The sequence below is a fragment of the Nanorana parkeri genome, unplaced genomic scaffold, assembly GCF_000935625.1.
Source record: "Nanorana parkeri isolate BGI_ZX_2015 unplaced genomic scaffold, ASM93562v1 scaffold277, whole genome shotgun sequence".
NCBI classification, from domain to species: domain Eukaryota; kingdom Metazoa; phylum Chordata; class Amphibia; order Anura; family Dicroglossidae; genus Nanorana; species Nanorana parkeri.
The window spans coordinates 1,089,618-1,106,585 of NW_017306545.1; positions in this window are offsets into that span (position 1 = coordinate 1,089,618).

A 16,968-nucleotide genomic window follows, 5' to 3' on the forward strand; every position below is an offset into this window, starting at 1 on the left:
AGTGTATTCCCTTGTTGTGCCTGTGCGTTTGTGGAGACACACACTTATTAGAAAACAGAAGGATGGACCCTGCAAGGGAAAGGAGCCGTCCTAAAACAAAATATCAGGCTCAGGGGACCAGTTGATTCTGCAGGAAGTAAACATTTAAATAATAAAGGAGCTGCATCCATTGTAAGTGATTTAATCAACATTTGGAATAGCTTAAAACTTTACTATCACTTCAAGCAGTGTTACTAGGTCAATTGGTGTGGACTAAAATATTCAGCTGTTATAATGTGGTCACTTCTTTGAGGTGCTGACATATGTGGAACTATTTTGCCAGTCACATGGATACTGTGGTTTGTATTTGTTTTCAATTGAGAACTATTTTAAGAGATTTCCTAATAAAATGTTGTAAATTATATCCTAACAGTGGCGTTGTATTATTTCCAACAAGGACGAGTCACACAAAACCCCACTATCTTTCTTTTCTGTTATATCTATATCAAGCTTTTTATTCAGGACAGACGCCAGCCAGCTTCTAATTAAAAAATGCAATAAAGTTTATTTATTTCACTGAAAAGACACCAAAATATTGTTCTGAATATGTGCACAGTATTTAAGCACTTTCAACAGGCTGCTTTTTGAACAGGACAAGCTTTTAATAAAAAGATCAACATTAAAGTGTATTTATTTGACTGAAAAAATCCTCCAAAACACTTTAACAAGGCTGAGACAGCTTGTAATAAAATAATCAACAGAGTATATTCATTTCAGTGAAAACAGGACAGCCAGCTTTTAAATTAAAAAAAATCAACATTAGAGTGTATTTATTTGACTGAAAAAGCCAGCAACATATTGTAGTGACTTTGTGCACAGTATTTAAGTACTTTTACATAACACTATACCGCCAACTCCCATTTATACAGTACAGAGAATGCAGGTAGACAATTGCTGTAGACAATTTTGCAGGAAACAAATGATCACATAAGATGGACTGAGAAAAGGGGCACTTTCAATTCACTTCATTTAACTCAGAGATACGGAATGTATTCAAGAAAAGATATATCCTATAGATGTGGATGAAGGCATTAATTAGAGGGTGTGTGGTCCACAATGGAAATCTGTAAGAAAGAAAGAGAGAGGAATTCAGGAGATAAAGAAGAAAGAAATGCAGGGGGAAGAAAAAAGTCAAAGAGAAAAATATAGGGGCAATGAAAAGAAAGAATGAAATGCGGAGAAGACACCAGCTCCACCCTCAAATAGAAGCTTTATAAAGAGGTAAAGAATTTGGGCAGGAGTGTGGTCATATTCAATCCATGGGGTCCAAATAGTAAGGGTGGGTGTCCATAAGAATACTGGTAAGTTTTTTTGTTTATGGAAAATTAGTCTATACTTTGCTGGCTCTCCGCAAATTGTGTAAATTGTTTCTTCCAAGCCTTAGCAATGGTTTCATTTGCAGCTAAGAGTATGTAATTAGCTAGTTTAAATTGATATTTAGTGAGGGAGGAAGGGTTTGACATTAAAAACGGCAAGGCAAGGATCTCTTCAGAAGGGGCAGAGAAATAGAGTTTGTAGAAGTTTAAGAACTGTTGTCCAGAATATGCTCAGCATTAGACAGGACCGCTAATTGTGTAGCACATTTCCAACAGCATTATAGCCTCTAAAACACATACCGAAGAGTGAAGGATGGAGTGGCATGGATCCGTATACCAATGTGAAGTGGAAAAGAGCAGTATGGGTCCAGCAGTGACAGCTAGCTCTGCCCAACTGTTTACAGTTGTAACAGGTGAGCCATGATTGGGCAGAGTCTTCATGACTTTGCCCAATCATGGCTTCACAGTTCTCTGTGCCCTGATTGGGCAAAGTCTTGCACCTGACCTGTGGTCAGGTGCAAGGCTTTAGCCAATCAGGGCTGACAAGGCACAGTGCCTTGTGCGGGATGCTCGGCGGGCGAACAGCCCGACGAACACACAAACTGCCGGGTCAAACTCACACTCAGCTCAAACATCGAGCCCAACGCTAGTTATTAAGCTGGGAATAAAAAATAGAGACCAATTTAGGAGAGAGAGGTGTGTGGCAGCAGACATGCTCAAAGATTGATAGCTGTGTTGTGAGGTCTCTATTAGCTACCACTGACGTAATTTGCATAAATCTGAACATTTCTGAGTGGAGGGCCTGGAACTTTTCCCAAATCTCAGTCCAAGTATAAATTAAGTAACCATTAGTAAATAAGTACAGATATTGGAATTTATGGGTGACGGCACCAGGCAATTCTTGGCCAGCCAATTGCCACATAAAGGGACTCAAATATCAAGGCCTAGAATGAGGAATCCGGGGAGTGCCCAGGGGGTCACCGGTGAACAAAATGGGCCCCTAGATCAACCCACAGAGGGGCTTCTATGCAGTTAAATAAAGACATTAGGGGAGTTATTAGATCAGCTATAAAGTATTTGTGAGTATTAGGAACTCCAAGCCCATCCTGATGCTTGTATACATTCATAGTATGTTGCACTATTCTTTGTCTTTTGTTAGACCAGATACATTTCATAACATGGTTAACAATCTGAGTGTGAAAGGCAGGACAAGGACAGGAAATGTGCAAAATAAATATAGAAGCTTCGGTAACACGGTCACATTTCAGTGTGAATCTTTCCAGTTCAACAAATATTATGTTTCAACCAAGAGAATATAAGTGTTTTTAAAATACAGAAAGCAGAAATATAATGTATGGGATATAAAATTGAAAGAGCTGGAGCTAAGCATATTCCCAAGTAATCCAGATAGGAAATTGGCCGGGTTAAAACATTTTTGCTTGGGTGCAGCTAACCTAGTGTTGGGAGCGATGTATTGAGGACCAATGATTTGCTTTCGTTGCTAGATAACCAAGTTCATTTTGAAAGGTTCCTAATAATGAGGAATAGACTAGGAAGTGTAGTAAGTGTATGTATTAAGGAAAGAAGCAGATATTCCGCAAATAAACTGATTATGAGAGTGGTGGTCCCTAAATCTACTCCACCAATGTCAGGATTGCACCTAATAAGATATGCTAAGGGCTCCAAGACTAATATGAACAGGATACGTCGAAGAGAGCACCCTTGTCAGGCTCCTTATTAGGAAAGAGTCAGTGAGTTTATGCTTAACACAATAAAACTTCATTCGGGAAAGAAATTCGGATGCATCCGAAATTCTAGTTATCGAAAATTCTTATTCGTTTGCATTCGTTATTTCTCTCATGTGGAAATTGGTATGCATCCGAATGTACGAACGTCCGAAAATTTGTCAGAATAAGGAATCTTTCTGAAACGAATCGCACATGTCTAGATTCTAAAAGTCTATAATAAAACAGCTGAAATATGTTTATTAACCTCATAGTCCTGATTTGATTTTCTGAAGGATCAATAACTGCACACAATCTTTTATAGTGGGTTCTGTTTTCTCATATAAGGTGGACACTACTAGTTTGTGCAGAATTAGGTACTTCAGTATATGGTGATGTAAAACTCTCTGATACACAGACATGTTGACTTTGCATTTCTGTTGTCTGTGCTATTTTGTGTAGTAGTAAATGCAGTGGGTACAAAAAAGTAATCTGTATCAGTGGTCACTGATTCCAGATCTGATCAAATATGGCAATCACTACTGACATGTACAGTTATATTCAATAATACACTGAACTATCCAGCATAAAAAAAGACGTTTATAATATAGATTTATAACCTTGAACTAACCACCTCTGTGTTCCCTATGGAATCACTAGCTCAGACGGCCAATATAAATTTTACAAATAGCAGAAAAGATATCGCCACACCTGGGCTTATAATATATTACTTTAAAATAGTATAATAATAACACAAATTACCATTTTTTTTGTATTTATTATGACTACCACAGCTATGCAGTAAAAATCTTTCTAATCTTCTACCTAAATGCGTCATGTTTCTTTATAGCACTGGCTGTTATCTCTAGTACCACTATTAGCTGTATTATGTTACTGATTTAGAAAACTTCCTAGGTACATCTACCTTTCCCTGATCAATAATTGGAATTCTCTAGAGACTGGTGCTATAATTAGAAATAAGCTTTAAGCCAAAGTAAGGGGGGCAAACCTTTCAAAATTGATTTATATGGGTTTGATGCAGAATATATGGGTTTATTTAATAAGGAGCTGACCAGCAATGTAATAGGAATTCTCACTGACCAGCAATGTAACAGAGGTATTCTCACTGACCAGCAATGTAACAAGGAGCCAAGTGCAATAACACTGGCTGAAGTATTACTGAAGTTTTCAGTCACTGAACTTTGATATGTGTTAATAATCAGAGGATCTGATCAGTGACAGTCATAGTCAAACAAGGCAGGGAGAGAGCAAAAGACTAATCACCACTATGGTCTGTAGACTCCCTGTAGCTGATCTTTTTTCCATTACTGACTTCCCATGCTTTATTCCACAACGTGGCTTTGTGAAGGCAGCCATCTTAGTGGAAAATTATAGCTTCTCATCTGATGACTGGTGATCTCTTGACTTGTGTGATAATAAGCAGCAGAAGCAGAGGTGAAAGAAACAGATCCACAGAATGAATGAAGCAGAGAGATCCTTGCACTGCAGATCCTCAGTTACAGCTTCCTCTCCAGCAAGATGAACAGTAAGCATGTAAGGCCACCTAGGAGCAGGTTGGTCTTCAACTTCTTGATAGGGTGTAGCCTGGGGTAAAGTCAGGGAGTGCAGCCTGGAAGTGAGTTCAGGAAGTCAAGAGTAGTTGGCAGATTGATAGTGAAAGGACATGTTGGGACCCGTGGGGAAGTGTTAGGACCCAGCCATGAAAATGTAGTGAATTTAACCTTGTGGCTTCCCCATTTGGGGAAAGCCATTTTTCTCTCTCCTGGGATTAGCTGGAAGTTTTAAAAGCAAGGGACAACCCTAATTCCAAAAATGCTGTGTAAAATCTACGTAAAAAAAGAATGCAATAATTTGCAAATCTCATAAACTCATATTTTATGCACAATACAAAATAGAAAACATATCAAAAGCTGAAACTGAGAAAATTGACCATTTTAAGAAAAAAAAAGATCATTTTGAAATTGATGGCAGCAACACGTTTAAAAAAAGTTGGGACAGGGCAACAAAAAGCTGGCAAAGTAAGTGGAACTAAAGGTGCCCATACACCTTATAATTATCTGCAGATTTTTTGTGGTCAGATGGAAAAAGTGCAACAGATTGGCCCAGGTGGAGATTACTCCATCCACACAGTTAAGTGTAGATGGAGGAATCTGTTGCACCTTTTCCACCTGACCATAGAAAATCTGCAGATAATTGTAAGGTGTATGGCCAGCTTAACAAGGAAGGAACATTTTGCAACTAATTAGGTTAATTCGGCAACAGGTCAATAATATTATGATTGGGTATAAAAAGAGCATCTTAGAGAGTCAGAGTGTCACAGAAATAAAGATGGGCAGAGGTTCAATTGTGGGCCAAAGCTCATTTAAAATGGTCTGTTGCAAAATGGAAAACTGTTCTGTGGTCAGACGTATCGAAATTTGACATTCTATTATAATTGGAATTCTCTAGAGACTGGTGCTATAATTAGAAATAAGCTTTAAGCCAAAGTAAGGGGGGCAAACCTTTCAAAATTGATTTATATGGGTTTGATGCAGAATATATGGGTTTATTTAATAAGGAGCTGACCAGCAATGTAATAGGAATTCTCACTGACCAGCAATGTAACAGAGGTATTCTCACTGACCAGCAATGTAACAAGGAGCCAAGTGCAATAACACTGGCTGAAGTATTACTGAAGTTTTCAGTCACTGAACTTTGATATGTGTTAATAATCAGAGGATCTGATCAGTGACAGTCATAGTCAAACAAGGCAGGGAGAGAGCAAAAGACTAATCACCACTATGGTCTGTAGACTCCCTGTAGCTGATCTTTTTTCCATTACTGACTTCCCATGCTTTATTCCACAACGTGGCTTTGTGAAGGCAGCCATCTTAGTGGAAAATTATAGCTTCTCATCTGATGACTGGTGATCTCTTGACTTGTGTGATAATAAGCAGCAGAAGCAGAGGTGAAAGAAACAGATCCACAGAATGAATGAAGCAGAGAGATCCTTGCACTGCAGATCCTCAGTTACAGCTTCCTCTCCAGCAAGATGAACAGTAAGCATGTAAGGCCACCTAGGAGCAGGTTGGTCTTCAACTTCTTGATAGGGTGTAGCCTGGGGTAAAGTCAGGGAGTGCAGCCTGGAAGTGAGTTCAGGAAGTCAAGAGTAGTTGGCAGATTGATAGTGAAAGGACATGTTGGGACCCGTGGGGAAGTGTTAGGACCCAGCCATGAAAATGTAGTGAATTTAACCTTGTGGCTTCCCCATTTGGGGAAAGCCATTTTTCTCTCTCCTGGGATTAGCTGGAAGTTTTAAAAGCAAGGGACAACCCTAATTCCAAAAATGCTGTGTAAAATCTACGTAAAAAAAGAATGCAATAATTTGCAAATCTCATAAACTCATATTTTATGCACAATACAAAATAGAAAACATATCAAAAGCTGAAACTGAGAAAATTGACCATTTTAAGAAAAAAAAAGATCATTTTGAAATTGATGGCAGCAACACGTTTAAAAAAAGTTGGGACAGGGCAACAAAAAGCTGGCAAAGTAAGTGGAACTAAAGGTGCCCATACACCTTATAATTATCTGCAGATTTTTTGTGGTCAGATGGAAAAAGTGCAACAGATTGGCCCAGGTGGAGATTACTCCATCCACACAGTTAAGTGTAGATGGAGGAATCTGTTGCACCTTTTCCACCTGACCATAGAAAATCTGCAGATAATTGTAAGGTGTATGGCCAGCTTAACAAGGAAGGAACATTTTGCAACTAATTAGGTTAATTCGGCAACAGGTCAATAATATTATGATTGGGTATAAAAAGAGCATCTTAGAGAGTCAGAGTGTCACAGAAATAAAGATGGGCAGAGGTTCAATTGTGGGCCAAAGCTCATTTAAAATGGTCTGTTGCAAAATGGAAAACTGTTCTGTGGTCAGACGTATCGAAATTTGACATTCTATTTGGCAACCATTGGTGCCGCGTCCTCTGGATTAAAGAGGAGAGAGCCCTTCAGGCTTATCAGCGCTTAGTTCAAAAGCCTCCATCTCTGATTTTATGGGGGTGCATTAGTGTGTATGGAAGGGGCAATTTGCACATCTGGAAAGGCACCATCAATGCTGAAAGATATATACAGGTTTAGAGCAGCATATGCTCCCATCCAGACAACATCTTTTTGCATATTTTAGCAGGATAATCCTAAACCACATACTGCATCTATGACAACAGCATGGCTTCATAGTACAAGAGACCGAGTGCTTAACTCGCTTGCCTGCAGTTCAGACCTTTTGAAAATATTTGGTGAACTTAAAACGAAAAAAACGACAAGACAACTTGGGACTTTTGTGCAGTTAAAATTCTATATCAGGCAAGAATGGGACAACATTCCTCTCCCAAAACTCAGTTTCCAGACACTTACACTTTTGTTAAAAGAAGAGGGGATGCTGCACCATGGTAAACATGGCCCTGTCCCAACTTTTGTGAGAAGTGTTGCTGCCATCAGTTTCAAAAAGGAGCTTGTTTTTTTTTTTCTTGAAATGGTCCATTTTCTCAGTTGAAACATTTGATATGTTTTCTACTTTCTATTGTGAATAAAATTTGGGTTTATGAGATTCACAGATCTTTGCTTTCCGTTTTTATATAGACTTTACACACCGTCCCAACTTTTTTGGAATCATGTTTACCTACGGACTGTTATTCCCCTGCAGTAAAGGGGAGTAAAATGAAGAATGTGGACTGTCCCCTTGAATGTTTTAAGATCTGACCACAGGACAGGACTACAAATAATATTCATCTGATAATAGTTTTAGTGAGAAACACATTCTTGTAGTGCCAAAACAAGGGTCACAGCAACACTTATTGTATATTGTTAAGTATGTGATTTCTCTGCCAAAAAATCCAGGTCTTGACACTTTCATAACAGAAAGCAACAGTTTGACAAGCAGAGATTTCACAGGGACAACAGACAATTTGCCTATAGCCACCAGAGAGTTGCTTCCAGACCTAGCCCGCAGGAACACCTGGCTGCTCCCAATGTAGATGTTACCTTGGTGGCTTGGATATGGCGATTTGAAATCAGAGATAAAAAGGCCCTGGCCATATTCTAGGAGACCAGGTAAGGGCATGGTGACCAGTAAAGGGTGAGGAACTGGAGGAGGAATAAAGGAGCACTACTATACGAACACTGGAGGGGAGGAGAAAGCAGGATAGGGGATGCACAGGAGAGGAGAAAAGAGGATTCATGGGAAAATAACAAGACTTACATGTTGAGGCATCTGCTTATATTTTTCTGTAATAAGCAAATCAATCTACTCCTGCACAAGCAACCCATTTCAGATGCACTGCCACCTGCTTGGATGTGCCTGGTATTGTAGTGTGAATACAAAATATAATATCCTGACTTCAGTCCGCCATGCATCGTAAACAGCAGTAGGGCAGGGATCTCATTGTTGTTTACGCCCCTGTGGAGATAAGAACTTCTCTGTGTTACTTCCCCCACTCAGGAAATCTCCATTTTACATGGAAATCCTCTTAAATCTTAAAATTAGCAAATAAAAATATTACTTATTTAATATTAAACAGCTCCCGGAATAACAAACACCACCAACATATCTTGTAGACAGGAGAGAACATTAAAGCATCTGAACGCCATCGGGCAAATCTGTTTACATAAAGTTACCTAAAATATAGTATGGTAAATGAATGTAATGGAGGACTTGCAGCCCAGCAGCGCTCTGCTTTTAATGGTATAATGGCCAGAGAAATCTTGCATAAGCTGGAAAGCGACTGACTAAACTTACAACATAAAACCCCCCTCCTGTCATTTTTTATAGGAACTGTAAAACATTTTATTGGATTTATGAGCTACATAATAGCCATGGAGAATGTAACTTGAATTAGAACCAACTCTCAAGTATAATGTCAACTATAAACCCTTCTATTGCCCTGTTCCTTCAGCTTTTACTCTCACTTTTTTTTTTTTTTTTACCAGGGGACTACATTACCATCAAATTCTTCATCATGCTGCCAAGCAATGACTTCACAACGCGCATAAATTCCCGTACATTCCTCGAGTACAAATCTCAAGCACAAAGTGCAGCGACAATGCAGGGTGATATACAGTAAAGAACACACAATTCGACTAGCTAACCTTTTCAGTGCCGGTCAACAAATAAAAGCAGCTTTTCTGTTTACCTCCAGAAATGGATATATGCTAAAAGACTGTGTGAATATGTAACCTATTTCCAGTATCAGTAAGGACTTGCCTTCAAGTGACTCCTGAAGGAGCAGCATGAGGAGTAGAAGCATAGCTTTAGCAGGTCTCCAAATCCCATGCTGTGATTGGTCCCAGTGGACAGGTGGGTGGGACCTGAGGGATCAGCTTGGCATGGGTTGCAACTGCGGGAAAAGTCCTTAAAAACCAAGATCTCAGTTGAGCACCTACTTCTCCACAACTGGTCTGCTGTTTGAGAGTGCCAGCCACAGAGATCGATCATTGTCTCTCTGTGCTGCCGTTCAACAGTGAGGAGACAGGTGCAATGATGGTTTTCCAGTTAAGTATCGAGAGGGGTTCCAGTGTTGTGGGAGCAGTGTTGTGCATGAGGTGCCACTGATGCAGTTTAACGCACAGCACTGGAGGGCAAAGGGCCTGAAGAGCAAGAGTGTACCTTTGCAAGCTGCAGCTAAACATATTGCTGAAACAGTGACTCTGTAAACTCTAAGAGATCCAGCGAGTGACTGGAAATTGCGTGTCCCTTTAAATGATAATGTGCAATTCTAGGCACTTTGCCTAGGCAATAAACTCTCAGGTCCGTTTTTGACTGCCTAAGGATGTCTGTGTTATTTGGCATAGGCAGCATCAGCTTGACACCTTGGTTACTGAGCAATTAATATCTTATATATATATACTGTATATATATATATATATATACATATATATATATATAGTAACAAGCTTTTAAGGTCCCTTGGGGCCCGCTTAACCTGTTTCGTTTTAACGCACGTGTTTCGATGCATTAAAACGCATTTGTTGTGGTTGCCCATAATAAAGATATTGTCCGTATCCATCTCAGTACTGCAGTATAGCATGTTTCTGTAAACATGACTTGTCTTCTTTTTCCTGCATTTTAGTGCATCAGTAGGACCCACAGAAATCAATGGCACTGCATCAAAATGTATTTAATATGTTTTGATGTGTTGGCAACAGGTATTAATAAGCCTTGGCCAATAGCAGATAACCCTATCCAAATACTAGTGCAACTATCATATTGGACCATGTGTCAATAACACATGTGATCAATGCACAAGGGAAACAAATGTTAACAAATGACTCTGTACCCGCATAATGCTAAAAAAAAGCACACCACTACACACAGGTTTGAAACACAGTTTGAAAAGAAAAGGAGGGGGGAAAGCTGGGGTTTAGAAAAAGTGTTTAAAGACTGTGCATGTACTTAAAATATTTGGGGGCTTTTTTTAGTGAAAGATACACTGTATTGTTTTTTTAAAATTATTATTATTAAAAGCTGGCTAGTGGGGGTGCTGTTGACAAAGCAGTGTAGTCAACGTGTTTAAAGACTGGGCACCTATACACTTTTATTTTTACAGTAACATTAATACACTCTTAAGATGCTTTCTTGATTTAAAAATGGCAGGTAAAGGGTTCTGTTCAAAATGGGACCCAGTACTGATTAAATACTGTGAATGTACACTACAATATTTTGGGGATTTTTCAGTGAAAAAAGTACACTCTAATGATGAATTCTTGATTTTAAAATGGCTGGTTCAATATGGGGCCTAGTACAACTGATTAAATACTGTGAATGTAGACACTACAATATTTTGGGGATTTTTTGTGTGAAATAAAACGCTGATTTTGATTTCTAGATCATGAACCTGTCTGGCTTATCTCTTAAACTTCACCATACTTAAGCTGCATAAATAGGGCTTCATTTATAATACTTATATAGCTATATACTGGGCACATGCTGTTTGCAGGACACTAGTGTTCCTAGGTGACGCTGACAAATATAGGAATTTACAGCTTTTATAAATGAAGCCCATAGTGTGCATTCAGTCTGAGTATTTCTGGAAGTTTTTATAATATTATTTAATTATACTGTATATTAACTGCGCAAATAGAGATGACCTTCTCAATTACTAAACCAAACTAACACGTATGCCTTATATTTTTATATTTTGGGAATTTCACTATCTGGGCATAGAAGTACACTTGATAACATATACTATACATATACTGTTTATACCACCTTTAGTTTAAAGGCAGCTCAAGCATGCAATTGAAAGGATTGGGGTTTTTCTAATATCACTCTCAAAGTGAGGACCATCTCCCCACTAAACAGCATCTTTTATTAAATGTTTTTTTTTTTTTGCACTGGGATATGTCCTGTGCCCAGTTGTCCATGCCCTTTGTTTGACAATCCCTTGCTATTAGCCTTGAAAATGGCCAGAATTTATTTTCAAGATTCACCCCTTATTGACTTCAATAGGGTTCTGATTAAAGTTTGCAATTTCCAGAATTTAGGGCAACAAATGGCCCCTGAATCAGACCCAGGCCGATTTGCTCATTTCTACTCTGGTACTGAAGGAAGCTGAATTCTCTACATGACAACTAGCCATGTTGTTGTAATTTTTTGGGCATGAAACCCAACTAGTTATCATGGACAAATGAACTTCCAATTATACAAAACTCAGCTTTACAGGAACCGCTGCATATCTGCACAGGAACTGCTGACACTGTCTTTCCTTCTGGAGGGTGGCTACATTTGTTCCCCATGGTCCCTGTGTGTGTTGTAAAGTAGCCACCGCTCCAAGCTTGCTGCCATGATGGACTACCATTTCATTTTTAGTTCACTAATTTGTATTGAGATTATTGTTTGACAGACTTTGATTGACCAGCAATGTGATGAGAAGAGCCATAAACTGCTGTACTAATAAAAGGAAAGATAATATATTGGGAGTTATGATATATTCAGATGGCAGGTGTCAAATGTCTCACAGAGTCCCATTTGACAAGCTAAAAACCTAAGAACATCCATACCAGAGGAGAGACTGTATTTTTTTTGGGGGAAAAAAAGACAATTTTAATAATAGCTATAAAAAATAAATGGAGTGGTTATACAGTGAATCAATAACAATTAGTTGTCATTGGTAGATTTTTCTGTAAATATAAATCGGTGTCATTGTGATTTAAAAAATCACAGTTGGTTGATAATCGATAAAATAAATGGGAGCAGAGATTTTCCCCTTTGCAAAGTTCACTTACTTTAGTAAATGAGGTGAAGCAGTGTTCACTTCAATTGTCAAATCATCAAAATCCTGTTCTTTTGTTTTTTTAATTTCCTTGCTTATGATTGGGTAGTCAAAGTGGACTACAGAACACCTCCTCATGTTATGGCGATACAAAGGGGGTGTTCTACATTCCTAGGGGTTAAGTTAAATAGCGATGATAACACTGATTGGGATTTCAGTGGAGTAGAGGTAGCCTTGTCAGCTCACTACAGGAAGTTTAGAGTTCACTGGATTTCTGGCAGAAGGTAGGGATGAGGTTCAGGTTCCCCACTTCCAAGTGTTTGAGTTAAATCCTGCAGGTTCACGATTTGCCCAGGACAGTTTTTTTAAACCATAATAATACACCACATGGTCTTGGAATTATGTCCAGCAGCACCAAAAAGGAGTCTTTTGGTCAAGTCAGGCACCTGACTATAAAAGCAGATGGACAGAGCAGCCATTGTCATCTTTTTTTTTTAGTTCTATCTTTTATTTGGCCTTTTTTTAAGATTGGAGTTCTCAAACTAGAGCATGCACTGGTTACTGACCACCTGTTCTTGGAGATGCCTTTTACGCTGCTACATCATTGGGGGGAAAAAAAACTACATGCAGAATAGTGTGAACCTAAACAGCCTCACAATACATCACCAACATTCAGACTTCAGAAGATAAAATAATAGTTAGACATTTACAAGGTAGGCTTTCTATCACTAATTAAAACTGGCTTGTCACTGGCCAGTTTTATACTGCTGTATCCTTTGCGGTCCCTTAATTCTTAACGAGAGCTTGATAGAAAATGGCCAGCGACAGGACAGTTTTGAATCAGTGATAACAGGGACAGCCTCCCCCAACTGGTCAATTTCTATCGGTCAAAGTGAGTCTATCATTGTTAGATGGAAAAGCATCTGTTGCTGCAAAAACTACTTGAAAAAAATCCCTTGTCTCAAACTGAATTTAATCAGATTTGGATGTTGCTATATGAAAGTCAAGCGAATTGTAAAAAAAAAATTAAAATTCCACAGCCAAATATGCGCTCCCAGTGTGTGCTGTAGCAGAGATGGTCCGTGAAAAGAGTACTGTTCTGTAAAACATTACATATAGCTTTAAGGCATCCCCAAACATTTTAAGTGAAAGGATTTGTGTATTTTCAATGTTAACCTTAAAGTGACATTAAAGGATAAAGGATTAAAGGAGCTTATATGGCTCATGCCATGTATATATGAACAAATGTAAACATTCAGTTGACCTAAAAGGGAACCTGAGTTACAGTTGAGAAACAAAGGAAGAGTCACTATTGAATTGATCATTTAGGATGCAGGCTCTGGGATTGTCATCTTTATCCCTCCTCCACTACTTGGTGACTTTCTGACACTGTGGGGTTGATTTACTAACCTTATAAACACCCCACGAACAAGTATACACCTCTGTAGTGTGTTCCCTCCCAGCATGATCTATTGGTGGAATCTAGACACCTTTGTAGTATGTGTCCAGCAGGTGTGTTGTGCAAAGCCCTGCATGAATTGCAAGGTGATGTTGTGTAAATTAGCTCTACATTGTGTTGCTTGCGTTGATGAATGCAGGAATGTAAATGCATGAGCTAACCATTTTTGTCTAAACTGTGAAGCAGCATTATATATGCATCATGTGCAGGATTTTTTCATATATGGCTTTAGTGGAAAAATGCTTTTAGAGACTTTTTGGTTGATAAATACGTTTTGCTGTGTAAAAATCACACGCACCTAGTGCGTGCGTGTGTTTAGGTTAGTAAATCACCCCCTGTATGTGCATATCAGGTATCCAGCCTCTTCACCAGCTGGCCCTCACATAGGCTTCTGGACGAAACTGCAGCCTCTTGTTACCTGATACTGCCCTGTGCAACCTACCTCTTCAACTAAAGTATGTGAGGGTAAATAGAGAGGGTGTTGCTTGAACCGGAGAACAGATTTGAAGACCCATTACAAGATGAAGGTAGAGACAACTACAAACATAAAGCAAGCAGGGTAACACCGTGAGTCAATGACTGCAACTACTTAGCAAGTATGTTGTGTTTCTTGAGCTACTTTAAATGCAATTTCATCTTTGGGTTAAATCTTTAAGTCGATCTAAAAAAAAAAAAATCTAAAGGAAAACAGATTTCCTTCAACATGGGATATAAAGACATGAACCTGCTCAGCAGCTCACAATTTGTTCTTTGCTTCAACATCACAGTTCCCTATGGATTTTTTTTAAATCTTTTGCTTGAAAGGCTAAAAAAAGAGAATGGGTGAAACAAAGTCATAAGCCAGCTCTGCCTGCTATCCATGTCATCTCGTCTACAGAGAAGAAACAGACCATTTCCATGTCTGGCCTGACAGTAACACCTGAACTTGCAAGAGCGCAATTCCATTTGATTTATAGAATAACTGCGTGACAAATGATGACAAAAATAAACTTTTACTGCACCCAGCTCCTCTTTTATTTATGAAATTTGGCCATGTAGTGAAATCTTTTATCTGCAAGATGTAACGCCAATTGGAAATGAGCAATTATGATGGGGTAGTAGTGATCTGCCGGTAAGAGGCCGAGTCAGTTGGAAATGGATTGAGGGAGAATAGTCGCCGCACTATGATAAATGTGAACATTGCTTTGCTGACAGATGATCTAACAGGTGTTCATAACAACTATATAAGAGGATTTATTTATGACCAGCCACAGCCGCAGCAGTGTAAATCAAACAGAGCAGCTGCACTCCACTGAAACCAAGTCCCCGATGGAGGCGCCGAGCAAGAACCCAACAACACAATTCATTCTAGAATCTCAATCATCAAATAACAAGTTTCACTTAATTATGCTGTTGCATATAACGCACAATTACATTCAATTAAGAATCTCCAACTTTTTGCTGTTGTATAAAGCCATTTCAGGCCAAGGGATATTTTTAAAGAATATCAGAGGAGGCGAGTTTGTTGGATTAAAGAGGAACTCTATAAAATAAAAAAAAAGATACTTTTTTTGTTGGAGAGTTTGGAAGAGTTAGATGTTCTGTAAGTTTATTTCTGTGCCCATAAGAGGATATTTCCCATCAATTCACTGCCATATGTAAATAGTAAAGAATCTGTAGGTTGAGCTTGACAGACATTTTTCAAGTAGGTGCGCTTTGGTATTCCTGCATCAGGAACTTGTGATTTCCTACACTGGGAATTCCAAATCTTTTTACAGGCGACAGCTGTCACCCGTTCAAGCTAATGATAGGGCGACATCGGCTGCATTTGAAAACAGCAGAACGCCGACACACCGCATGTAATATGTGATACGATTGCATGTGGTTAGGAATCAATCTCTATCCATGCACGCTTCAATCCTGTGTCCAGGGTAAGTAATTGATTCCTAACCGAATGTAATCCTATCAAATATGGTTACAAGCGGTGTTTCAGCGTTTCCGACAATTTCAAATGCAGCCGCTGTCACCCAATCATTAACAGCTGCCACACAGATTTGGAGTTCCTGGGGCAGGAATTCGCAAGTTCCTGACACAGGAATACCAAATGGCACCTACTTGGTAGGCCTGTATGAAGATTATGTGATTCTTCACAATACAGACAGCAATAAAAAAAAATGACTGTGATTATAGCTCATCCACTTACTATGTATGTAGAGTAATAAAAGGAAGAGGTTCCACTTTAAATATTAAACAGATCATATTTACTGAAAGCAGGTGACTTCACAGAGATGCCATTAGAGTCAAGTGAAATCTCAGACTAAACATTTCTCAAACTCCGCTCAGCACCATGAACCTTGCAGTATAGTTATTTGTACTATTAAAAGTTACAGATGTGCCACCAACCTGCCCTGATACAATATAGCATAAGTTGTGCTGGGAATCAAAGAAGAGTCTGTAATATGCATTTCTGCACAAATACTTTTCATATCTCTCTGTACATAACCTTTATTCCTAATCCATGCTTGCTAATGCTTTTACCTATAAAAGAGCCAACACAATTCAAAAAACACACATCTTGTCCTCTATCTTAGGGATTAGTGCACTTAAAATAACCTCCTTCTCCACCAGACTCAGTAAAAGGCTGGACTCCAGGTAGATTTATAAAAATAAATTTAGTCCATTCGTGCACCAATTACAACATCTTTAAAACAGAGAACATTAGTAGATGAAGTTGTTTTTATGTTGGCTAGCTTTAATGCCCTGGAAGAGGGAGAGACAGTATTGTAAATTTGACAGAAGCTTGCTAATGGGATGAGCCCAAATGTGCTACTGCTCCTTCACTGTCCTATCAACTGGCTGGGAGGCGGGTCAGTGACCAAACTATACTGCTTAACCGCAGTGAAGAAAATGAGGTCACAGACCGATGCCATCTGGTTCTGAAGACTGGTTGAACAGTATAACATCTTTTTTTACAGGTACTCACTTGTAAATATTTAAAACTGTTGATGGTATTTCAGTATGATTCCTCAGGTGTTTGCCCTTAGGGTGTGTCTGTCCACACTGGGAAATATGGGACTACAGAAAGGCTTAGCCTATAAGGTGCAGGCAAACTGCTTGGCCTGTTCTAGCTCTTAGTACACATTTATTACATTGAAGTTTAGGTTTCTCAACAATTAGTAT